Source organism: Panthera leo, unplaced genomic scaffold, assembly GCF_018350215.1.
Source record: "Panthera leo isolate Ple1 unplaced genomic scaffold, P.leo_Ple1_pat1.1 Un_scaffold_43, whole genome shotgun sequence".
Classification (NCBI taxonomy): Eukaryota; Metazoa; Chordata; class Mammalia; order Carnivora; family Felidae; genus Panthera; species Panthera leo.
The window spans coordinates 247,598-270,112 of record NW_024962246.1 but is presented as its reverse complement, the minus strand read 5'-3'; positions in this window follow the sequence as shown (position 1 = coordinate 270,112).

Here is a 22,515-nt window from a genome sequence, read left to right as displayed (position 1 = left end):
AGTGCCCTCGGCCCATACCCTCCAGCTCTTGAAGCCACTCACCGTGCCTGAAGGCCCTCCCCGTGCCTGAACGCACTCCCGGTGCCTGTAGTCACTCCCATTGCCTGAATGGCATGGGTAATCTCTGAAGCTGCACCCCTGCCTGAGGGCGTTCTCTGTGTCTCCTTGAGTTCCCTGTGCATGACGGGGCATCCCTTGGTGAAAGGCACATGTGCTCCCCTTGCCCGAATTGCACAGGAGCTCCCCGTGCCTGAAGACTCACCCCATGCCTGAAGAAGCTCCCAGTGCCTGAAGGCAAGCCCCATGCCTGAAGGCGCTCCCCTTGACTCAAGGGCACAGGGACTCCCTGAAGGCTTGCGCCATGCCTGCCGGTGCACCCCTCCCCTGAGGGTGCCGTGTGCCTGATGGCGAGCCCAGTGCCCGACGTCTCGCCCTGTGCCCGAAGAGCACAGAGGCTCCGCGTGCCTGACGTCGTGCCCTGTGCACGAAGCCGCTCACTGTACCTGAAGGTGCTCCCAGTGCCCGAAGACAAGCCCCATGGTTGAAGGCGTGCACCGTGCCTGAAAATGTTCCCTGGGCCCGAAGCCGCTCCCTGTTCCTGAAGGCACGCCTCTTGCCTGAAACAGCTCCACGTGCCTGTACTCAAGCCTCTTGCATGAAGGCGAGCCCCGTGCCCGAAGCCTTGCCCCGTGCGTGAAGCCCCGCCTGGTGCCTGAAGGCACACCCCTCGCCTGAAGGCACGCCCCGTGCCTGAATTGCACGGGCATGCCCAGTGCCTGAGGGCATGCCCAGCGACTGAAGTCGGTCACCCCCGATGACTGAGTCATGCCCAGCGAACGAAGTCACTCCCAAAGTCACTCCAAGTGACTGAAGTCAAAGTCACTCCCAGTGAAGGAAGTTACTCCCAAAGTCCTTCCAAGCGACAGAAGCCTCTCCTCCCGATGTCACTCCCAGTGACGAAAGTCACTCGCTATGTCACTCCCAAGTGAGGGAAGCCTCTCCCAAAGTCACTCCCCGTGACAGAAGTCACTCCCGATGTCACTCCCAGTGACGCAAGTCACTCCCGAATTCACAACCAGTGACGGAAGTCCCTCTCGAAGTCCCTCTCCCAGTGACGGAAGTCACTCCCGAAGTCATTCCCAGGGACTGAAGTCAAAGCCACTCCCAGCTGCTGATCCAGCTGCTGAGGTCATCGTTACTCCCAGTGACGGAAGGAAATGTCACACTCGGTGTCTGAAGTGACTCCTAGTGACTGCAGTCGTCACTCCCACTCCCAGTGCCTGAAGTCCTCACTGCCAGTGCCTGAAGTCGGCACTCCCAGTGCCTGAAGGAATTGCAGGGGAAGGACCGAGAGAGCCAGACGCAGAATTCCAAGCAGCGCCTCCAGGCTCTGTGGTCTCGGCACGGAAACTCCCGGGGAAAGACAGAGACAGAGGGAGACACAGAATCCCATGCAGCCCCCAGGCTCTGTGCTCTCACCACAGAGCCTCCTGGGGAAGGACAGAGAGGGAGGCACAGAATCCCAAGCAGCCCCTCCAGGCTCTGTGCTCGCAGCACAGAGCCTCCAGTTCCTGAAGCCACTCACCATGCCTGAAGGCACTCCCCGTGCCTGAATGCGCTCCCCGTTCCTGAAGGCATTCCCTTTGCCTGAAGGCACAAGCGCTCTCCGAGGGCGCACCCCGTGGGTGACGGCGCACCCCTTGCCTGAGGGCGCCCTGCGCCTGAGGGCGAGCCCAGTGCCTGATGACGCGCCCTGTGCCCGAAGAGCACAGGGGCTCCCCGTGCCTGAAGTCGCACCCCGTGCATGAAGCCGCTCACTGTACCTGGAGGTGCTCCCAGGGCCTGAAGACAAGCTCCATGGTTGAAGGTGCGCCCCGTGCTGGAAAACGCTCCATGTGCCCGAAGGGGCTCCTGTTCCTGAAGGCATGCCTCTTGCCTGAAACAGCTCCACGTGTCTGTACTAAAGCCCCTTGCCTGCAGGCAAGGCCCGTGCCTGAAGGAAAGCCCTGTGCCTGAAGCCTTGCCCCACGCATGAAGCCCCGCCCAGGGCCTGAAGGCACGCCCCTGGCCTGAAGGCATGCCCCATGCCCGAAGGCTTGCCCCATGCGTGAATTCTCACCCTGTGCCTGAAGTCTAGCCCCCCGCCTGAAGGGCACAGGCACGCTCAGGGCCCGAGGGCATGCCCAGGGACTGAAGTCAGTCACTCCCAATGACTGAAGTCACTCCTAGTGACGGAAGTCCCTCGCAAAGACACACACAGTGACGGAAGTCCCACTCGAAGTCACTCCCACGGACGGAAGTCACTCCCGAAGTCACCCCCAGGGACTGAAGTCACTCCTGACGTCACTCCCAGTGCCTGAAGTCCGCAATCCCAGTTCCTGGAGGAACTGGAGGGGAAGGACAGAGAGAGGGAGACACAGAATTCCAAGCAGCCTCCAGGCTCTGTGGTCTCGGCACAGAAACTCCTGGGGAAAGAGAGAGACAGAGGGAGACACACAATCCCAGGCAGCCTCCAGCTCTGTGCTCCAACCAGAGACCCCTGGGGAAAAACAGACAGGGAGACTCAGAATCCCAAGCAGCCCATCCAGGCTCCAGTGCCAGCCGTACCGGGGCACAGGACGCCCCAGCGACCGCGGGACTGGGGCTTCCGGTGACCCGAGGGACCGCGGCCCTGGAGCCTCCAGGGACCACAGTGCCCACGTCACTGCAGACTCCAATGAACCCAGTGCCCGCGGCACTGCGGCCTCCAGGGAGCCCAGCGCCCGCGGCACTGCACACTCGAGTGAACGCTGTGCCCGCGACACAGCAGTCAGCCGTGAACCAAGCGCCTGAGGCACTGCAGCGTGCAGTGAACCCAGTGCCCTCTGCACTGCAGCCTCCAGTGAACACACTGCCCGCGACACTGCAGCTTCCAGTGAAGGCAGTGCCCGATGCACTGCACCCTCCAGTGAACGCAGTGCCTGCGGCAGTTCACCCCCAGTGAACCCATGGCCGTTGCACGGCACGCTCCAGCGAACCCAGTGCCCAAGGCACTGCACCCTCCAGTAAACCCAGTGCCCGCGGCACTGCAAATTCGAGTGAACCCAGTGCCCAAGGCACTGCAGCGTCCAGTGAACCCAGTGCCCGCGGCACTGCACCCACCAGGGAACCCAGTGCCCGTTGCACTGCAGTCTGCAGTGAAACCAGTGCCCGCGGCACTGCACCCTCCAGTGAACCCAGTGCCCGCGGCACTGCACCCTCCACTGAACCCAGTGCCAGCGGCACTGCAGCATGCAGTGAACCCAGCGCCAGCGGCACTGCAGCATGCAGTGAATCCAGTGCCAGTGGCCCTGCAGCATGCAGTGAATCCAGTGCCAGTGGCACTGCAGCATGCAGTGAATCCAGTGCCCGCGGCACTGCAGTCTGCAGTGAATCCAGTGCCCGCGGCACTGCAGTCTGCAGGGAATCCAGTGCCCGCGGCACTGCAACCTCCAGTGAACCCAGTGCCAGCGGCACTGCAGCATGCAGTAAATCCAGTGCCAGGGGCTTGCAGCTAGCAGTGAATCCAGTGCCAGTGGCACTGGAGTCTGCAGTGAATCCAGTGCCCCTGGCACTGCACCCTCCAGTGAACCCAGTGCCAGCGGCACTGCACGCTCTAGTGAACCCTTTGCCAGCGGCATTGCAGCATGCAGTGAATTCAGTGCCAGCGGCACTGCAGCATGCAGTGAATCCAGTGCCAGCGGCACTGCAGCATGCAGTGAATCCAGTGCCAGCGGCACTGCAGCATGCAGTGAATCCAGTGCCGGTGACACTGCAGCATGCAGTGAATCCATTGCCAGTGGCACTGCACCCTCCAGTGGACCCAGTGCCAGCGGCACTGCACCCTCCAGTGAACCCAGTGTCCGCGGCACTGCACCCTCCAGTGAACCCAGTGCCAGCGGCACTGCAGCATGCAGTGAATCCAGCGCCAGGGGCACTGCAGCTAGCAGTGAATCCAGTGCCAGTGGCACTGGAGTCTGCAGTGAATCCAGTGCCCCTGGCACTGCACCCTCCAGTGAACCCAGTGCCAGGGTCACTGCACGCTCTAGTGAACCCATTGCCAGCAGCACTGCAGCATGCAGTGAATCCAGTGCCAGCGGCACTGCAGCATGCAGTGAATCCAGTGCCAGCGGCACTGCAGCATGCAGTGAATCCAGTGCCAGCGGCACTGCAGCATGCAGTGAATCCAGTGCCAGCGGCACTGCTGCATGCAGTGAATCCAGTGCCAGTGGCACTGGAGTCTGCAGTGTATCCAGTGCCAGTGGCACTGCAGCATGCAGTGAATCCAGTGCCAGTGGCACTGCACCCTCCAGTGAACCCAGTGCCAGCAGCACTGCAGTCTGCAGTGAACCCAGTGTCCGCGGCACTGCACCCTCCAGTGAACCCAGTGCCAGCGGCACTGCAGCATGCAGTGAATCCAGTGCCAGGGGCACTGCAGCTAGCAGTGAATCGAGTGCCAGTGGCACTGGAGTCTGCAGTGAATCCAGTGTCCGCGGCACTGCACCCTCCAGTGAACCCAGTGCCAGCGGCACTGCATCATGCAGTGAATCCAGTGCCAGTGGCACTGCAGCATGCAGTGAATCCAGTGCCAGGGGCACTGCACCCTCCAGTGAAGCAAGTGCTCGCGGCACTGCACCGTCCAGTGAACCCAGTGCCAGCAGCACTGCAGTCTGCAGTGAACCCAGTGTCCGCGGCACTGCACCCTCCAGTGAACCCAGTGCCAGCGGCACTGCAGCATGCAGTGAATCCAGTTTCAGGGGCACTGAAGCTAGCAGTGAATCCAGTGCCAGTGGCACTGGAGTCTGCATTGAATCCAGTGCCCCTGGCACTGCACCCTCCAGTGAACCCAGTGCCAGCGGCACTGCACGCTCTAGTGAACCCATTGCCAGCGGCAGTGCAGCATGCAGTGAATCCAGTGCCAGGGGCACTTCAGCATGCAGTGAATCCAGTGCCAGTGGCACTGCAGCATGCAGTGAACCCAGTGCCAGCGGCACTGCAGCATGCAGTGAATCCAGTGCCAGGGGCACTGCAGCATGCAGTGAAGCCAGTGCCAGTGGCACTGCAGCATGCAGCGAATCCAGTGACCGCGGCACTGCACCCTCCAGTGAACCCAGTGTCCGTGGCACTGCACCCTCCAGTGAACCCAGTGCCAGCGGCACTGGAGTCTGCAGTGAATCCAGTGCCCGCGGCACTGCACCCTCCAGTGAAACCAGTGCCAGCGGCACTGCACCCTCCAGTGAACCCAGTGACCGCGGCACTGCAACCTCCAGTGAACTCAGTTCCCGCGGCACTGCACCCTCCAGTGAACACAGTGCCAGCGGCACTGCAGCCTGCAGTGAACCCAGTGCCTGTGACACTGCAGTCTGCAGTGAATCCAGTGCCCGCGGCAGTGCACCGTACAGTGAACACAGTGCCTTCGGCACCGCAGCCTCCAGTGCCCCGGTGACCATGGCACTGCAGCCACCGGTACCCCAGTGCCCTCGGCCCATACCCTCCAGCTCTTGAAGCCACTCACCGTGCCTGAAGGCCCTCCCCGTGCCTGAACGCACTCCCGGTGCCTGTAGTCACTCCCATTGCCTGAATGGCATGGGTAATCTCTGAAGCTGCACCCCTGCCTGAGGGCGTTCTCTGTGTCTCCTTGAGTTCCCTGTGCATGACGGGGCATCCCTTGGTGAAAGGCACATGTGCTCCCCTTGCCCGAATTGCACAGGAGCTCCCCGTGCCTGAAGACTCACCCCATGCCTGAAGAAGCTCCCAGTGCCTGAAGGCAAGCCCCATGCCTGAAGGCGCTCCCCTTGACTCAAGGGCACAGGGACTCCCTGAAGGCTTGCGCCATGCCTGCCGGTGCACCCCTCCCCTGAGGGTGCCGTGTGCCTGATGGCGAGCCCAGTGCCCGACGTCTCGCCCTGTGCCCGAAGAGCACAGAGGCTCCGCGTGCCTGACGTCGTGCCCTGTGCACGAAGCCGCTCACTGTACCTGAAGGTGCTCCCAGTGCCCGAAGACAAGCCCCATGGTTGAAGGCGTGCACCGTGCCTGAAAATGTTCCCTGGGCCCGAAGCCGCTCCCTGTTCCTGAAGGCACGCCTCTTGCCTGAAACAGCTCCACGTGCCTGTACTCAAGCCTCTTGCATGAAGGCGAGCCCCGTGCCCGAAGCCTTGCCCCGTGCGTGAAGCCCCGCCTGGTGCCTGAAGGCACACCCCTCGCCTGAAGGCACGCCCCGTGCCTGAATTGCACGGGCATGCCCAGTGCCTGAGGGCATGCCCAGCGACTGAAGTCGGTCACCCCCGATGACTGAGTCATGCCCAGCGAACGAAGTCACTCCCAAAGTCACTCCAAGTGACTGAAGTCAAAGTCACTCCCAGTGAAGGAAGTTACTCCCAAAGTCCTTCCAAGCGACAGAAGCCTCTCCTCCCGATGTCACTCCCAGTGACGAAAGTCACTCGCTATGTCACTCCCAAGTGAGGGAAGCCTCTCCCAAAGTCACTCCCCGTGACAGAAGTCACTCCCGATGTCACTCCCAGTGACGCAAGTCACTCCCGAATTCACAACCAGTGACGGAAGTCCCTCTCGAAGTCCCTCTCCCAGTGACGGAAGTCACTCCCGAAGTCATTCCCAGGGACTGAAGTCAAAGCCACTCCCAGCTGCTGATCCAGCTGCTGAGGTCATCGTTACTCCCAGTGACGGAAGGAAATGTCACACTCGGTGTCTGAAGTGACTCCTAGTGACTGCAGTCGTCACTCCCACTCCCAGTGCCTGAAGTCCTCACTGCCAGTGCCTGAAGTCGGCACTCCCAGTGCCTGAAGGAATTGCAGGGGAAGGACCGAGAGAGCCAGACGCAGAATTCCAAGCAGCGCCTCCAGGCTCTGTGGTCTCGGCACGGAAACTCCCGGGGAAAGACAGAGACAGAGGGAGACACAGAATCCCATGCAGCCCCCAGGCTCTGTGCTCTCACCACAGAGCCTCCTGGGGAAGGACAGAGAGGGAGGCACAGAATCCCAAGCAGCCCCTCCAGGCTCTGTGCTCGCAGCACAGAGCCTCCAGTTCCTGAAGCCACTCACCATGCCTGAAGGCACTCCCCGTGCCTGAATGCGCTCCCCGTTCCTGAAGGCATTCCCTTTGCCTGAAGGCACAAGCGCTCTCCGAGGGCGCACCCCGTGGGTGACGGCGCACCCCTTGCCTGAGGGCGCCCTGCGCCTGAGGGCGAGCCCAGTGCCTGATGACGCGCCCTGTGCCCGAAGAGCACAGGGGCTCCCCGTGCCTGAAGTCGCACCCCGTGCATGAAGCCGCTCACTGTACCTGGAGGTGCTCCCAGGGCCTGAAGACAAGCTCCATGGTTGAAGGTGCGCCCCGTGCTGGAAAACGCTCCATGTGCCCGAAGGGGCTCCTGTTCCTGAAGGCATGCCTCTTGCCTGAAACAGCTCCACGTGTCTGTACTAAAGCCCCTTGCCTGCAGGCAAGGCCCGTGCCTGAAGGAAAGCCCTGTGCCTGAAGCCTTGCCCCACGCATGAAGCCCCGCCCAGGGCCTGAAGGCACGCCCCTGGCCTGAAGGCATGCCCCATGCCCGAAGGCTTGCCCCATGCGTGAATTCTCACCCTGTGCCTGAAGTCTAGCCCCCCGCCTGAAGGGCACAGGCACGCTCAGGGCCCGAGGGCATGCCCAGGGACTGAAGTCAGTCACTCCCAATGACTGAAGTCACTCCTAGTGACGGAAGTCCCTCGCAAAGACACACACAGTGACGGAAGTCCCACTCGAAGTCACTCCCACGGACGGAAGTCACTCCCGAAGTCACCCCCAGGGACTGAAGTCACTCCTGACGTCACTCCCAGTGCCTGAAGTCCGCAATCCCAGTTCCTGGAGGAACTGGAGGGGAAGGACAGAGAGAGGGAGACACAGAATTCCAAGCAGCCTCCAGGCTCTGTGGTCTCGGCACAGAAACTCCTGGGGAAAGAGAGAGACAGAGGGAGACACACAATCCCAGGCAGCCTCCAGCTCTGTGCTCCAACCAGAGACCCCTGGGGAAAAACAGACAGGGAGACTCAGAATCCCAAGCAGCCCATCCAGGCTCCAGTGCCAGCCGTACCGGGGCACAGGACGCCCCAGCGACCGCGGGACTGGGGCTTCCGGTGACCCGAGGGACCGCGGCCCTGGAGCCTCCAGGGACCACAGTGCCCACGTCACTGCAGACTCCAATGAACCCAGTGCCCGCGGCACTGCGGCCTCCAGGGAGCCCAGCGCCCGCGGCACTGCACACTCGAGTGAACGCTGTGCCCGCGACACAGCAGTCAGCCGTGAACCAAGCGCCTGAGGCACTGCAGCGTGCAGTGAACCCAGTGCCCTCTGCACTGCAGCCTCCAGTGAACACACTGCCCGCGACACTGCAGCTTCCAGTGAAGGCAGTGCCCGATGCACTGCACCCTCCAGTGAACGCAGTGCCTGCGGCAGTTCACCCCCAGTGAACCCATGGCCGTTGCACGGCACGCTCCAGCGAACCCAGTGCCCAAGGCACTGCACCCTCCAGTAAACCCAGTGCCCGCGGCACTGCAAATTCGAGTGAACCCAGTGCCCAAGGCACTGCAGCGTCCAGTGAACCCAGTGCCCGCGGCACTGCACCCACCAGGGAACCCAGTGCCCGTTGCACTGCAGTCTGCAGTGAAACCAGTGCCCGCGGCACTGCACCCTCCAGTGAACCCAGTGCCCGCGGCACTGCACCCTCCACTGAACCCAGTGCCAGCGGCACTGCAGCATGCAGTGAACCCAGCGCCAGCGGCACTGCAGCATGCAGTGAATCCAGTGCCAGTGGCCCTGCAGCATGCAGTGAATCCAGTGCCAGTGGCACTGCAGCATGCAGTGAATCCAGTGCCCGCGGCACTGCAGTCTGCAGTGAATCCAGTGCCCGCGGCACTGCAGTCTGCAGGGAATCCAGTGCCCGCGGCACTGCAACCTCCAGTGAACCCAGTGCCAGCGGCACTGCAGCATGCAGTAAATCCAGTGCCAGGGGCTTGCAGCTAGCAGTGAATCCAGTGCCAGTGGCACTGGAGTCTGCAGTGAATCCAGTGCCCCTGGCACTGCACCCTCCAGTGAACCCAGTGCCAGCGGCACTGCACGCTCTAGTGAACCCTTTGCCAGCGGCATTGCAGCATGCAGTGAATTCAGTGCCAGCGGCACTGCAGCATGCAGTGAATCCAGTGCCAGCGGCACTGCAGCATGCAGTGAATCCAGTGCCAGCGGCACTGCAGCATGCAGTGAATCCAGTGCCGGTGACACTGCAGCATGCAGTGAATCCATTGCCAGTGGCACTGCACCCTCCAGTGGACCCAGTGCCAGCGGCACTGCACCCTCCAGTGAACCCAGTGTCCGCGGCACTGCACCCTCCAGTGAACCCAGTGCCAGCGGCACTGCAGCATGCAGTGAATCCAGCGCCAGGGGCACTGCAGCTAGCAGTGAATCCAGTGCCAGTGGCACTGGAGTCTGCAGTGAATCCAGTGCCCCTGGCACTGCACCCTCCAGTGAACCCAGTGCCAGGGTCACTGCACGCTCTAGTGAACCCATTGCCAGCAGCACTGCAGCATGCAGTGAATCCAGTGCCAGCGGCACTGCAGCATGCAGTGAATCCAGTGCCAGCGGCACTGCAGCATGCAGTGAATCCAGTGCCAGCGGCACTGCAGCATGCAGTGAATCCAGTGCCAGCGGCACTGCTGCATGCAGTGAATCCAGTGCCAGTGGCACTGGAGTCTGCAGTGTATCCAGTGCCAGTGGCACTGCAGCATGCAGTGAATCCAGTGCCAGTGGCACTGCACCCTCCAGTGAACCCAGTGCCAGCAGCACTGCAGTCTGCAGTGAACCCAGTGTCCGCGGCACTGCACCCTCCAGTGAACCCAGTGCCAGCGGCACTGCAGCATGCAGTGAATCCAGTGCCAGGGGCACTGCAGCTAGCAGTGAATCCAGTGCCAGTGGCACTGGAGTCTGCAGTGAATCCAGTGTCCGCGGCACTGCACCCTCCAGTGAACCCAGTGCCAGCGGCACTGCATCATGCAGTGAATCCAGTGCCAGTGGCACTGCAGCATGCAGTGAATCCAGTGCCAGGGGCACTGCACCCTCCAGTGAAGCAAGTGCTCGCGGCACTGCACCGTCCAGTGAACCCAGTGCCAGCAGCACTGCAGTCTGCAGTGAACCCAGTGTCCGCGGCACTGCACCCTCCAGTGAACCCAGTGCCAGCGGCACTGCAGCATGCAGTGAATCCAGTTTCAGGGGCACTGAAGCTAGCAGTGAATCCAGTGCCAGTGGCACTGGAGTCTGCATTGAATCCAGTGCCCCTGGCACTGCACCCTCCAGTGAACCCAGTGCCAGCGGCACTGCACGCTCTAGTGAACCCATTGCCAGCGGCAGTGCAGCATGCAGTGAATCCAGTGCCAGGGGCACTTCAGCATGCAGTGAATCCAGTGCCAGTGGCACTGCAGCATGCAGTGAACCCAGTGCCAGCGGCACTGCAGCATGCAGTGAATCCAGTGCCAGGGGCACTGCAGCATGCAGTGAAGCCAGTGCCAGTGGCACTGCAGCATGCAGCGAATCCAGTGACCGCGGCACTGCACCCTCCAGTGAACCCAGTGTCCGTGGCACTGCACCCTCCAGTGAACCCAGTGCCAGCGGCACTGGAGTCTGCAGTGAATCCAGTGCCCGCGGCACTGCACCCTCCAGTGAAACCAGTGCCAGCGGCACTGCACCCTCCAGTGAACCCAGTGGCAGTGAACCGCGGCACTGCAACCTCCAGTGAACTCAGTTCCCGCGGCACTGCACCCTCCAGTGAACACAGTGCCAGCGGCACTGCAGCCTGCAGTGAACCCAGTGCCTGTGACACTGCAGTCTGCAGTGAATCCAGTGCCCGCGGCAGTGCACCGTACAGTGAACACAGTGCCTTCGGCACCGCAGCCTCCAGTGCCCCGGTGACCATGGCACTGCAGCCACCGGTACCCCAGTGCCCTCGGCCCATACCCTCCAGCTCTTGAAGCCACTCACCGTGCCTGAAGGCCCTCCCCGTGCCTGAACGCACTCCCGGTGCCTGTAGTCACTCCCATTGCCTGAATGGCATGGGTAATCTCTGAAGCTGCACCCCTGCCTGAGGGCGTTCTCTGTGTCTCCTTGAGTTCCCTGTGCATGACGGGGCATCCCTTGGTGAAAGGCACATGTGCTCCCCTTGCCCGAATTGCACAGGAGCTCCCCGTGCCTGAAGACTCACCCCATGCCTGAAGAAGCTCCCAGTGCCTGAAGGCAAGCCCCATGCCTGAAGGCGCTCCCCTTGACTCAAGGGCACAGGGACTCCCTGAAGGCTTGCGCCATGCCTGCCGGTGCACCCCTCCCCTGAGGGTGCCGTGTGCCTGATGGCGAGCCCAGTGCCCGACGTCTCGCCCTGTGCCCGAAGAGCACAGAGGCTCCGCGTGCCTGACGTCGTGCCCTGTGCACGAAGCCGCTCACTGTACCTGAAGGTGCTCCCAGTGCCCGAAGACAAGCCCCATGGTTGAAGGCGTGCACCGTGCCTGAAAATGTTCCCTGGGCCCGAAGCCGCTCCCTGTTCCTGAAGGCACGCCTCTTGCCTGAAACAGCTCCACGTGCCTGTACTCAAGCCTCTTGCATGAAGGCGAGCCCCGTGCCCGAAGCCTTGCCCCGTGCGTGAAGCCCCGCCTGGTGCCTGAAGGCACACCCCTCGCCTGAAGGCACGCCCCGTGCCTGAATTGCACGGGCATGCCCAGTGCCTGAGGGCATGCCCAGCGACTGAAGTCGGTCACCCCCGATGACTGAGTCATGCCCAGCGAACGAAGTCACTCCCAAAGTCACTCCAAGTGACTGAAGTCAAAGTCACTCCCAGTGAAGGAAGTTACTCCCAAAGTCCTTCCAAGCGACAGAAGCCTCTCCTCCCGATGTCACTCCCAGTGACGAAAGTCACTCGCTATGTCACTCCCAAGTGAGGGAAGCCTCTCCCAAAGTCACTCCCCGTGACAGAAGTCACTCCCGATGTCACTCCCAGTGACGCAAGTCACTCCCGAATTCACAACCAGTGACGGAAGTCCCTCTCGAAGTCCCTCTCCCAGTGACGGAAGTCACTCCCGAAGTCATTCCCAGGGACTGAAGTCAAAGCCACTCCCAGCTGCTGATCCAGCTGCTGAGGTCATCGTTACTCCCAGTGACGGAAGGAAATGTCACACTCGGTGTCTGAAGTGACTCCTAGTGACTGCAGTCGTCACTCCCACTCCCAGTGCCTGAAGTCCTCACTGCCAGTGCCTGAAGTCGGCACTCCCAGTGCCTGAAGGAATTGCAGGGGAAGGACCGAGAGAGCCAGACGCAGAATTCCAAGCAGCGCCTCCAGGCTCTGTGGTCTCGGCACGGAAACTCCCGGGGAAAGACAGAGACAGAGGGAGACACAGAATCCCATGCAGCCCCCAGGCTCTGTGCTCTCACCACAGAGCCTCCTGGGGAAGGACAGAGAGGGAGGCACAGAATCCCAAGCAGCCCCTCCAGGCTCTGTGCTCGCAGCACAGAGCCTCCAGTTCCTGAAGCCACTCACCATGCCTGAAGGCACTCCCCGTGCCTGAATGCGCTCCCCGTTCCTGAAGGCATTCCCTTTGCCTGAAGGCACAAGCGCTCTCCGAGGGCGCACCCCGTGGGTGACGGCGCACCCCTTGCCTGAGGGCGCCCTGCGCCTGAGGGCGAGCCCAGTGCCTGATGACGCGCCCTGTGCCCGAAGAGCACAGGGGCTCCCCGTGCCTGAAGTCGCACCCCGTGCATGAAGCCGCTCACTGTACCTGGAGGTGCTCCCAGGGCCTGAAGACAAGCTCCATGGTTGAAGGTGCGCCCCGTGCTGGAAAACGCTCCATGTGCCCGAAGGGGCTCCTGTTCCTGAAGGCATGCCTCTTGCCTGAAACAGCTCCACGTGTCTGTACTAAAGCCCCTTGCCTGCAGGCAAGGCCCGTGCCTGAAGGAAAGCCCTGTGCCTGAAGCCTTGCCCCACGCATGAAGCCCCGCCCAGGGCCTGAAGGCACGCCCCTGGCCTGAAGGCATGCCCCATGCCCGAAGGCTTGCCCCATGCGTGAATTCTCACCCTGTGCCTGAAGTCTAGCCCCCCGCCTGAAGGGCACAGGCACGCTCAGGGCCCGAGGGCATGCCCAGGGACTGAAGTCAGTCACTCCCAATGACTGAAGTCACTCCTAGTGACGGAAGTCCCTCGCAAAGACACACACAGTGACGGAAGTCCCACTCGAAGTCACTCCCACGGACGGAAGTCACTCCCGAAGTCACCCCCAGGGACTGAAGTCACTCCTGACGTCACTCCCAGTGCCTGAAGTCCGCAATCCCAGTTCCTGGAGGAACTGGAGGGGAAGGACAGAGAGAGGGAGACACAGAATTCCAAGCAGCCTCCAGGCTCTGTGGTCTCGGCACAGAAACTCCTGGGGAAAGAGAGAGACAGAGGGAGACACACAATCCCAGGCAGCCTCCAGCTCTGTGCTCCAACCAGAGACCCCTGGGGAAAAACAGACAGGGAGACTCAGAATCCCAAGCAGCCCATCCAGGCTCCAGTGCCAGCCGTACCGGGGCACAGGACGCCCCAGCGACCGCGGGACTGGGGCTTCCGGTGACCCGAGGGACCGCGGCCCTGGAGCCTCCAGGGACCACAGTGCCCACGTCACTGCAGACTCCAATGAACCCAGTGCCCGCGGCACTGCGGCCTCCAGGGAGCCCAGCGCCCGCGGCACTGCACACTCGAGTGAACGCTGTGCCCGCGACACAGCAGTCAGCCGTGAACCAAGCGCCTGAGGCACTGCAGCGTGCAGTGAACCCAGTGCCCTCTGCACTGCAGCCTCCAGTGAACACACTGCCCGCGACACTGCAGCTTCCAGTGAAGGCAGTGCCCGATGCACTGCACCCTCCAGTGAACGCAGTGCCTGCGGCAGTTCACCCCCAGTGAACCCATGGCCGTTGCACGGCACGCTCCAGCGAACCCAGTGCCCAAGGCACTGCACCCTCCAGTAAACCCAGTGCCCGCGGCACTGCAAATTCGAGTGAACCCAGTGCCCAAGGCACTGCAGCGTCCAGTGAACCCAGTGCCCGCGGCACTGCACCCACCAGGGAACCCAGTGCCCGTTGCACTGCAGTCTGCAGTGAAACCAGTGCCCGCGGCACTGCACCCTCCAGTGAACCCAGTGCCCGCGGCACTGCACCCTCCACTGAACCCAGTGCCAGCGGCACTGCAGCATGCAGTGAACCCAGCGCCAGCGGCACTGCAGCATGCAGTGAATCCAGTGCCAGTGGCCCTGCAGCATGCAGTGAATCCAGTGCCAGTGGCACTGCAGCATGCAGTGAATCCAGTGCCCGCGGCACTGCAGTCTGCAGTGAATCCAGTGCCCGCGGCACTGCAGTCTGCAGGGAATCCAGTGCCCGCGGCACTGCAACCTCCAGTGAACCCAGTGCCAGCGGCACTGCAGCATGCAGTAAATCCAGTGCCAGGGGCTTGCAGCTAGCAGTGAATCCAGTGCCAGTGGCACTGGAGTCTGCAGTGAATCCAGTGCCCCTGGCACTGCACCCTCCAGTGAACCCAGTGCCAGCGGCACTGCACGCTCTAGTGAACCCTTTGCCAGCGGCATTGCAGCATGCAGTGAATTCAGTGCCAGCGGCACTGCAGCATGCAGTGAATCCAGTGCCAGCGGCACTGCAGCATGCAGTGAATCCAGTGCCAGCGGCACTGCAGCATGCAGTGAATCCAGTGCCGGTGACACTGCAGCATGCAGTGAATCCATTGCCAGTGGCACTGCACCCTCCAGTGGACCCAGTGCCAGCGGCACTGCACCCTCCAGTGAACCCAGTGTCCGCGGCACTGCACCCTCCAGTGAACCCAGTGCCAGCGGCACTGCAGCATGCAGTGAATCCAGCGCCAGGGGCACTGCAGCTAGCAGTGAATCCAGTGCCAGTGGCACTGGAGTCTGCAGTGAATCCAGTGCCCCTGGCACTGCACCCTCCAGTGAACCCAGTGCCAGGGTCACTGCACGCTCTAGTGAACCCATTGCCAGCAGCACTGCAGCATGCAGTGAATCCAGTGCCAGCGGCACTGCAGCATGCAGTGAATCCAGTGCCAGCGGCACTGCAGCATGCAGTGAATCCAGTGCCAGCGGCACTGCAGCATGCAGTGAATCCAGTGCCAGCGGCACTGCTGCATGCAGTGAATCCAGTGCCAGTGGCACTGGAGTCTGCAGTGTATCCAGTGCCAGTGGCACTGCAGCATGCAGTGAATCCAGTGCCAGTGGCACTGCACCCTCCAGTGAACCCAGTGCCAGCAGCACTGCAGTCTGCAGTGAACCCAGTGTCCGCGGCACTGCACCCTCCAGTGAACCCAGTGCCAGCGGCACTGCAGCATGCAGTGAATCCAGTGCCAGGGGCACTGCAGCTAGCAGTGAATCGAGTGCCAGTGGCACTGGAGTCTGCAGTGAATCCAGTGTCCGCGGCACTGCACCCTCCAGTGAACCCAGTGCCAGCGGCACTGCATCATGCAGTGAATCCAGTGCCAGTGGCACTGCAGCATGCAGTGAATCCAGTGCCAGGGGCACTGCACCCTCCAGTGAAGCAAGTGCTCGCGGCACTGCACCGTCCAGTGAACCCAGTGCCAGCAGCACTGCAGTCTGCAGTGAACCCAGTGTCCGCGGCACTGCACCCTCCAGTGAACCCAGTGCCAGCGGCACTGCAGCATGCAGTGAATCCAGTTTCAGGGGCACTGAAGCTAGCAGTGAATCCAGTGCCAGTGGCACTGGAGTCTGCATTGAATCCAGTGCCCCTGGCACTGCACCCTCCAGTGAACCCAGTGCCAGCGGCACTGCACGCTCTAGTGAACCCATTGCCAGCGGCAGTGCAGCATGCAGTGAATCCAGTGCCAGGGGCACTTCAGCATGCAGTGAATCCAGTGCCAGTGGCACTGCAGCATGCAGTGAACCCAGTGCCAGCGGCACTGCAGCATGCAGTGAATCCAGTGCCAGGGGCACTGCAGCATGCAGTGAAGCCAGTGCCAGTGGCACTGCAGCATGCAGCGAATCCAGTGACCGCGGCACTGCACCCTCCAGTGAACCCAGTGTCCGTGGCACTGCACCCTCCAGTGAACCCAGTGCCAGCGGCACTGGAGTCTGCAGTGAATCCAGTGCCCGCGGCACTGCACCCTCCAGTGAAACCAGTGCCAGCGGCACTGCACCCTCCAGTGAACCCAGTGACCGCGGCACTGCAACCTCCAGTGAACTCAGTTCCCGCGGCACTGCACCCTCCAGTGAACACAGTGCCAGCGGCACTGCAGCCTGCAGTGAACCCAGTGCCTGTGACACTGCAGTCTGCAGTGAATCCAGTGCCCGCGGCAGTGCACCGTACAGTGAACACAGTGCCTTCGGCACCGCAGCCTCCAGTGCCCCGGTGACCATGGCACTGCAGCCACCGGTACCCCAGTGCCCTCGGCCCATACCCTCCAGCTCTTGAAGCCACTCACCGTGCCTGAAGGCCCTCCCCGTGCCTGAACGCACTCCCGGTGCCTGTAGTCACTCCCATTGCCTGAATGGCATGGGTAATCTCTGAAGCTGCACCCCTGCCTGAGGGCGTTCTCTGTGTCTCCTTGAGTTCCCTGTGCATGACGGGGCATCCCTTGGTGAAAGGCACATGTGCTCCCCTTGCCCGAATTGCACAGGAGCTCCCCGTGCCTGAAGACTCACCCCATGCCTGAAGAAGCTCCCAGTGCCTGAAGGCAAGCCCCATGCCTGAAGGCGCTCCCCTTGACTCAAGGGCACAGGGACTCCCTGAAGGCTTGCGCCATGCCTGCCGGTGCACCCCTCCCCTGAGGGTGCCGTGTGCCTGATGGCGAGCCCAGTGCCCGACGTCTCGCCCTGTGCCCGAAGAGCACAGAGGCTCCGCGTGCCTGACGTCGTGCCCTGTGCACGAAGCCGCTCACTGTACCTGAAGGTGCTCCCAGTGCCCGAAGACAAGCCCCATGGTTGAAGGCGTGCACCGTGCCTGAAAATGTTCCCTGGGCCCGAAGCCGCTCCCTGTTCCTGAAGGCACGCCTCTTGCCTGAAACAGCTCCACGTGCCTGTACTCAAGCCTCTTGCATGAAGGCGAGCCCCGTGCCCGAAGCCTTGCCCCGTGCGTGAAGCCCCGCCTGGTGCCTGAAGGCACACCCCTCGCCTGAAGGCACGCCCCGTGCCTGAATTGCACGGGCATGCCCAGTGCCTGAGGGCATGCCCAGCGACTGAAGTCGGTCACCCCCGATGACTGAGTCATGCCCAGCGAACGAAGTCACTCCCAAAGTCACTCCAAGTGACTGAAGTCAAAGTCACTCCCAGTGAAGGAAGTTACTCCCAAAGTCCTTCCAAGCGACAGAAGCCTCTCCTCCCGATGTCACTCCCAGTGACGAAAGTCACTCGCTATGTCACTCCCAAGTGAGGGAAGCCTCTCCCAAAGTCACTCCCCGTGACAGAAGTCACTCCCGATGTCACTCCCAGTGACGCAAGTCACTCCCGAATTCACAACCAGTGACGGAAGTCCCTCTCGAAGTCCCTCTCCCAGTGACGGAAGTCACTCCCGAAGTCATTCCCAGGGACTGAAGTCAAAGCCACTCCCAGCTGCTGATCCAGCTGCTGAGGTCATCGTTACTCCCAGTGACGGAAGGAAATGTCACACTCGGTGTCTGAAGTGACTCCTAGTGACTGCAGTCGTCACTCCCACTCCCAGTGCCTGAAGTCCTCACTGCCAGTGCCTGAAGTCGGCACTCCCAGTGCCTGAAGGAATTGCAGGGGAAGGACCGAGAGAGCCAGACGCAGAATTCCAAGCAGCGCCTCCAGGCTCTGTGGTCTCGGCACGGAAACTCCCGGGGAAAGACAGAGACAGAGGGAGACACAGAATCCCATGCAGCCCCCAGGCTCTGTGCTCTCACCACAGAGCCTCCTGGGGAAGGACAGAGAGGGAGGCACAGAATCCCAAGCAGCCCCTCCAGGCTCTGTGCTCGCAGCACAGAGCCTCCAGTTCCTGAAGCCACTCACCATGCCTGAAGGCACTCCCCGTGCCTGAATGCGCTCCCCGTTCCTGAAGGCATTCCCTTTGCCTGAAGGCACAAGCGCTCTCCGAGGGCGCACCCCGTGGGTGACGGCGCACCCCTTGCCTGAGGGCGCCCTGCGCCTGAGGGCGAGCCCAGTGCCTGATGACGCGCCCTGTGCCCGAAGAGCACAGGGGCTCCCCGTGCCTGAAGTCGCACCCCGTGCATGAAGCCGCTCACTGTACCTGGAGGTGCTCCCAGGGCCTGAAGACAAGCTCCATGGTTGAAGGTGCGCCCCGTGCTGGAAAACGCTCCATGTGCCCGAAGGGGCTCCTGTTCCTGAAGGCATGCCTCTTGCCTGAAACAGCTCCACGTGTCTGTACTAAAGCCCCTTGCCTGCAGGCAAGGCCCGTGCCTGAAGGAAAGCCCTGTGCCTGAAGCCTTGCCCCACGCATGAAGCCCCGCCCAGGGCCTGAAGGCACGCCCCTGGCCTGAAGGCATGCCCCATGCCCGAAGGCTTGCCCCATGCGTGAATTCTCACCCTGTGCCTGAAGTCTAGCCCCCCGCCTGAAGGGCACAGGCACGCTCAGGGCCCGAGGGCATGCCCAGGGACTGAAGTCAGTCACTCCCAATGACTGAAGTCACTCCTAGTGACGGAAGTCCCTCGCAAAGACACACACAGTGACGGAAGTCCCACTCGAAGTCACTCCCACGGACGGAAGTCACTCCCGAAGTCACCCCCAGGGACTGAAGTCACTCCTGACGTCACTCCCAGTGCCTGAAGTCCGCAATCCCAGTTCCTGGAGGAACTGGAGGGGAAGGACAGAGAGAGGGAGACACAGAATTCCAAGCAGCCTCCAGGCTCTGTGGTCTCGGCACAGAAACTCCTGGGGAAAGAGAGAGACAGAGGGAGACACACAATCCCAGGCAGCCTCCAGCTCTGTGCTCCAACCAGAGACCCCTGGGGAAAAACAGACAGGGAGACTCAGAATCCCAAGCAGCCCATCCAGGCTCCAGTGCCAGCCGTACCGGGGCACAGGACGCCCCAGCGACCGCGGGACTGGGGCTTCCGGTGACCCGAGGGACCGCGGCCCTGGAGCCTCCAGGGACCACAGTGCCCACGTCACTGCAGACTCCAATGAACCCAGTGCCCGCGGCACTGCGGCCTCCAGGGAGCCCAGCGCCCGCGGCACTGCACACTCGAGTGAACGCTGTGCCCGCGACACAGCAGTCAGCCGTGAACCAAGCGCCTGAGGCACTGCAGCGTGCAGTGAACCCAGTGCCCTCTGCACTGCAGCCTCCAGTGAACACACTGCCCGCGACACTGCAGCTTCCAGTGAAGGCAGTGCCCGATGCACTGCACCCTCCAGTGAACGCAGTGCCTGCGGCAGTTCACCCCCAGTGAACCCATGGCCGTTGCACGGCACGCTCCAGCGAACCCAGTGCCCAAGGCACTGCACCCTCCAGTAAACCCAGTGCCCGCGGCACTGCAAATTCGAGTGAACCCAGTGCCCAAGGCACTGCAGCGTCCAGTGAACCCAGTGCCCGCGGCACTGCACCCACCAGGGAACCCAGTGCCCGTTGCACTGCAGTCTGCAGTGAAACCAGTGCCCGCGGCACTGCACCCTCCAGTGAACCCAGTGCCCGCGGCACTGCACCCTCCACTGAACCCAGTGCCAGCGGCACTGCAGCATGCAGTGAACCCAGCGCCAGCGGCACTGCAGCATGCAGTGAATCCAGTGCCAGTGGCCCTGCAGCATGCAGTGAATCCAGTGCCAGTGGCACTGCAGCATGCAGTGAATCCAGTGCCCGCGGCACTGCAGTCTGCAGTGAATCCAGTGCCCGCGGCACTGCAGTCTGCAGGGAATCCAGTGCCCGCGGCACTGCAACCTCCAGTGAACCCAGTGCCAGCGGCACTGCAGCATGCAGTAAATCCAGTGCCAGGGGCTTGCAGCTAGCAGTGAATCCAGTGCCAGTGGCACTGGAGTCTGCAGTGAATCCAGTGCCCCTGGCACTGCACCCTCCAGTGAACCCAGTGCCAGCGGCACTGCACGCTCTAGTGAACCCTTTGCCAGCGGCATTGCAGCATGCAGTGAATTCAGTGCCAGCGGCACTGCAGCATGCAGTGAATCCAGTGCCAGCGGCACTGCAGCATGCAGTGAATCCAGTGCCAGCGGCACTGCAGCATGCAGTGAATCCAGTGCCGGTGACACTGCAGCATGCAGTGAATCCATTGCCAGTGGCACTGCACCCTCCAGTGGACCCAGTGCCAGCGGCACTGCACCCTCCAGTGAACCCAGTGTCCGCGGCACTGCACCCTCCAGTGAACCCAGTGCCAGCGGCACTGCAGCATGCAGTGAATCCAGCGCCAGGGGCACTGCAGCTAGCAGTGAATCCAGTGCCAGTGGCACTGGAGTCTGCAGTGAATCCAGTGCCCCTGGCACTGCACCCTCCAGTGAACCCAGTGCCAGGGTCACTGCACGCTCTAGTGAACCCATTGCCAGCAGCACTGCAGCATGCAGTGAATCCAGTGCCAGCGGCACTGCAGCATGCAGTGAATCCAGTGCCAGCGGCACTGCAGCATGCAGTGAATCCAGTGCCAGCGGCACTGCAGCATGCAGTGAATCCAGTGCCAGCGGCACTGCTGCATGCAGTGAATCCAGTGCCAGTGGCACTGGAGTCTGCAGTGTATCCAGTGCCAGTGGCACTGCAGCATGCAGTGAATCCAGTGCCAGTGGCACTGCACCCTCCAGTGAACCCAGTGCCAGCAGCACTGCAGTCTGCAGTGAACCCAGTGTCCGCGGCACTGCACCCTCCAGTGAACCCAGTGCCAGCGGCACTGCAGCATGCAGTGAATCCAGTGCCAGGGGCACTGCAGCTAGCAGTGAATCGAGTGCCAGTGGCACTGGAGTCTGCAGTGAATCCAGTGTCCGCGGCACTGCACCCTCCAGTGAACCCAGTGCCAGCGGCACTGCATCATGCAGTGAATCCAGTGCCAGTGGCACTGCAGCATGCAGTGAATCCAGTGCCAGGGGCACTGCACCCTCCAGTGAAGCAAGTGCTCGCGGCACTGCACCGTCCAGTGAACCCAGTGCCAGCAGCACTGCAGTCTGCAGTGAACCCAGTGTCCGCGGCACTGCACCCTCCAGTGAACCCAGTGCCAGCGGCACTGCAGCATGCAGTGAATCCAGTTTCAGGGGCACTGAAGCTAGCAGTGAATCCAGTGCCAGTGGCACTGGAGTCTGCATTGAATCCAGTGCCCCTGGCACTGCACCCTCCAGTGAACCCAGTGCCAGCGGCACTGCACGCTCTAGTGAACCCATTGCCAGCGGCAGTGCAGCATGCAGTGAATCCAGTGCCAGGGGCACTTCAGCATGCAGTGAATCCAGTGCCAGTGGCACTGCAGCATGCAGTGAACCCAGTGCCAGCGGCACTGCAGCATGCAGTGAATCCAGTGCCAGGGGCACTGCAGCATGCAGTGAAGCCAGTGCCAGTGGCACTGCAGCATGCAGCGAATCCAGTGACCGCGGCACTGCACCCTCCAGTGAACCCAGTGTCCGTGGCACTGCACCCTCCAGTGAACCCAGTGCCAGCGGCACTGGAGTCTGCAGTGAATCCAGTGCCCGCGGCACTGCACCCTCCAGTGAAACCAGTGCCAGCGGCACTGCACCCTCCAGTGAACCCAGTGACCGCGGCACTGCAACCTCCAGTGAACTCAGTTCCCGCGGCACTGCACCCTCCAGTGAACACAGTGCCAGCGGCACTGCAGCCTGCAGTGAACCCAGTGCCTGTGACACTGCAGTCTGCAGTGAATCCAGTGCCCGCGGCAGTGCACCGTACAGTGAACACAGTGCCTTCGGCACCGCAGCCTCCAGTGCCCCGGTGACCATGGCACTGCAGCCACCGGTACCCCAGTGCCCTCGGCCCATACCCTCCAGCTCTTGAAGCCACTCACCGTGCCTGAAGGCCCTCCCCGTGCCTGAACGCACTCCCGGTGCCTGTAGTCACTCCCATTGCCTGAATGGCATGGGTAATCTCTGAAGCTGCACCCCTGCCTGAGGGCGTTCTCTGTGTCTCCTTGAGTTCCCTGTGCATGACGGGGCATCCCTTGGTGAAAGGCACATGTGCTCCCCTTGCCCGAATTGCACAGGAGCTCCCCGTGCCTGAAGACTCACCCCATGCCTGAAGAAGCTCCCAGTGCCTGAAGGCAAGCCCCATGCCTGAAGGCGCTCCCCTTGACTCAAGGGCACAGGGACTCCCTGAAGGCTTGCGCCATGCCTGCCGGTGCACCCCTCCCCTGAGGGTGCCGTGTGCCTGATGGCGAGCCCAGTGCCCGACGTCTCGCCCTGTGCCCGAAGAGCACAGAGGCTCCGCGTGCCTGACGTCGTGCCCTGTGCACGAAGCCGCTCACTGTACCTGAAGGTGCTCCCAGTGCCCGAAGACAAGCCCCATGGTTG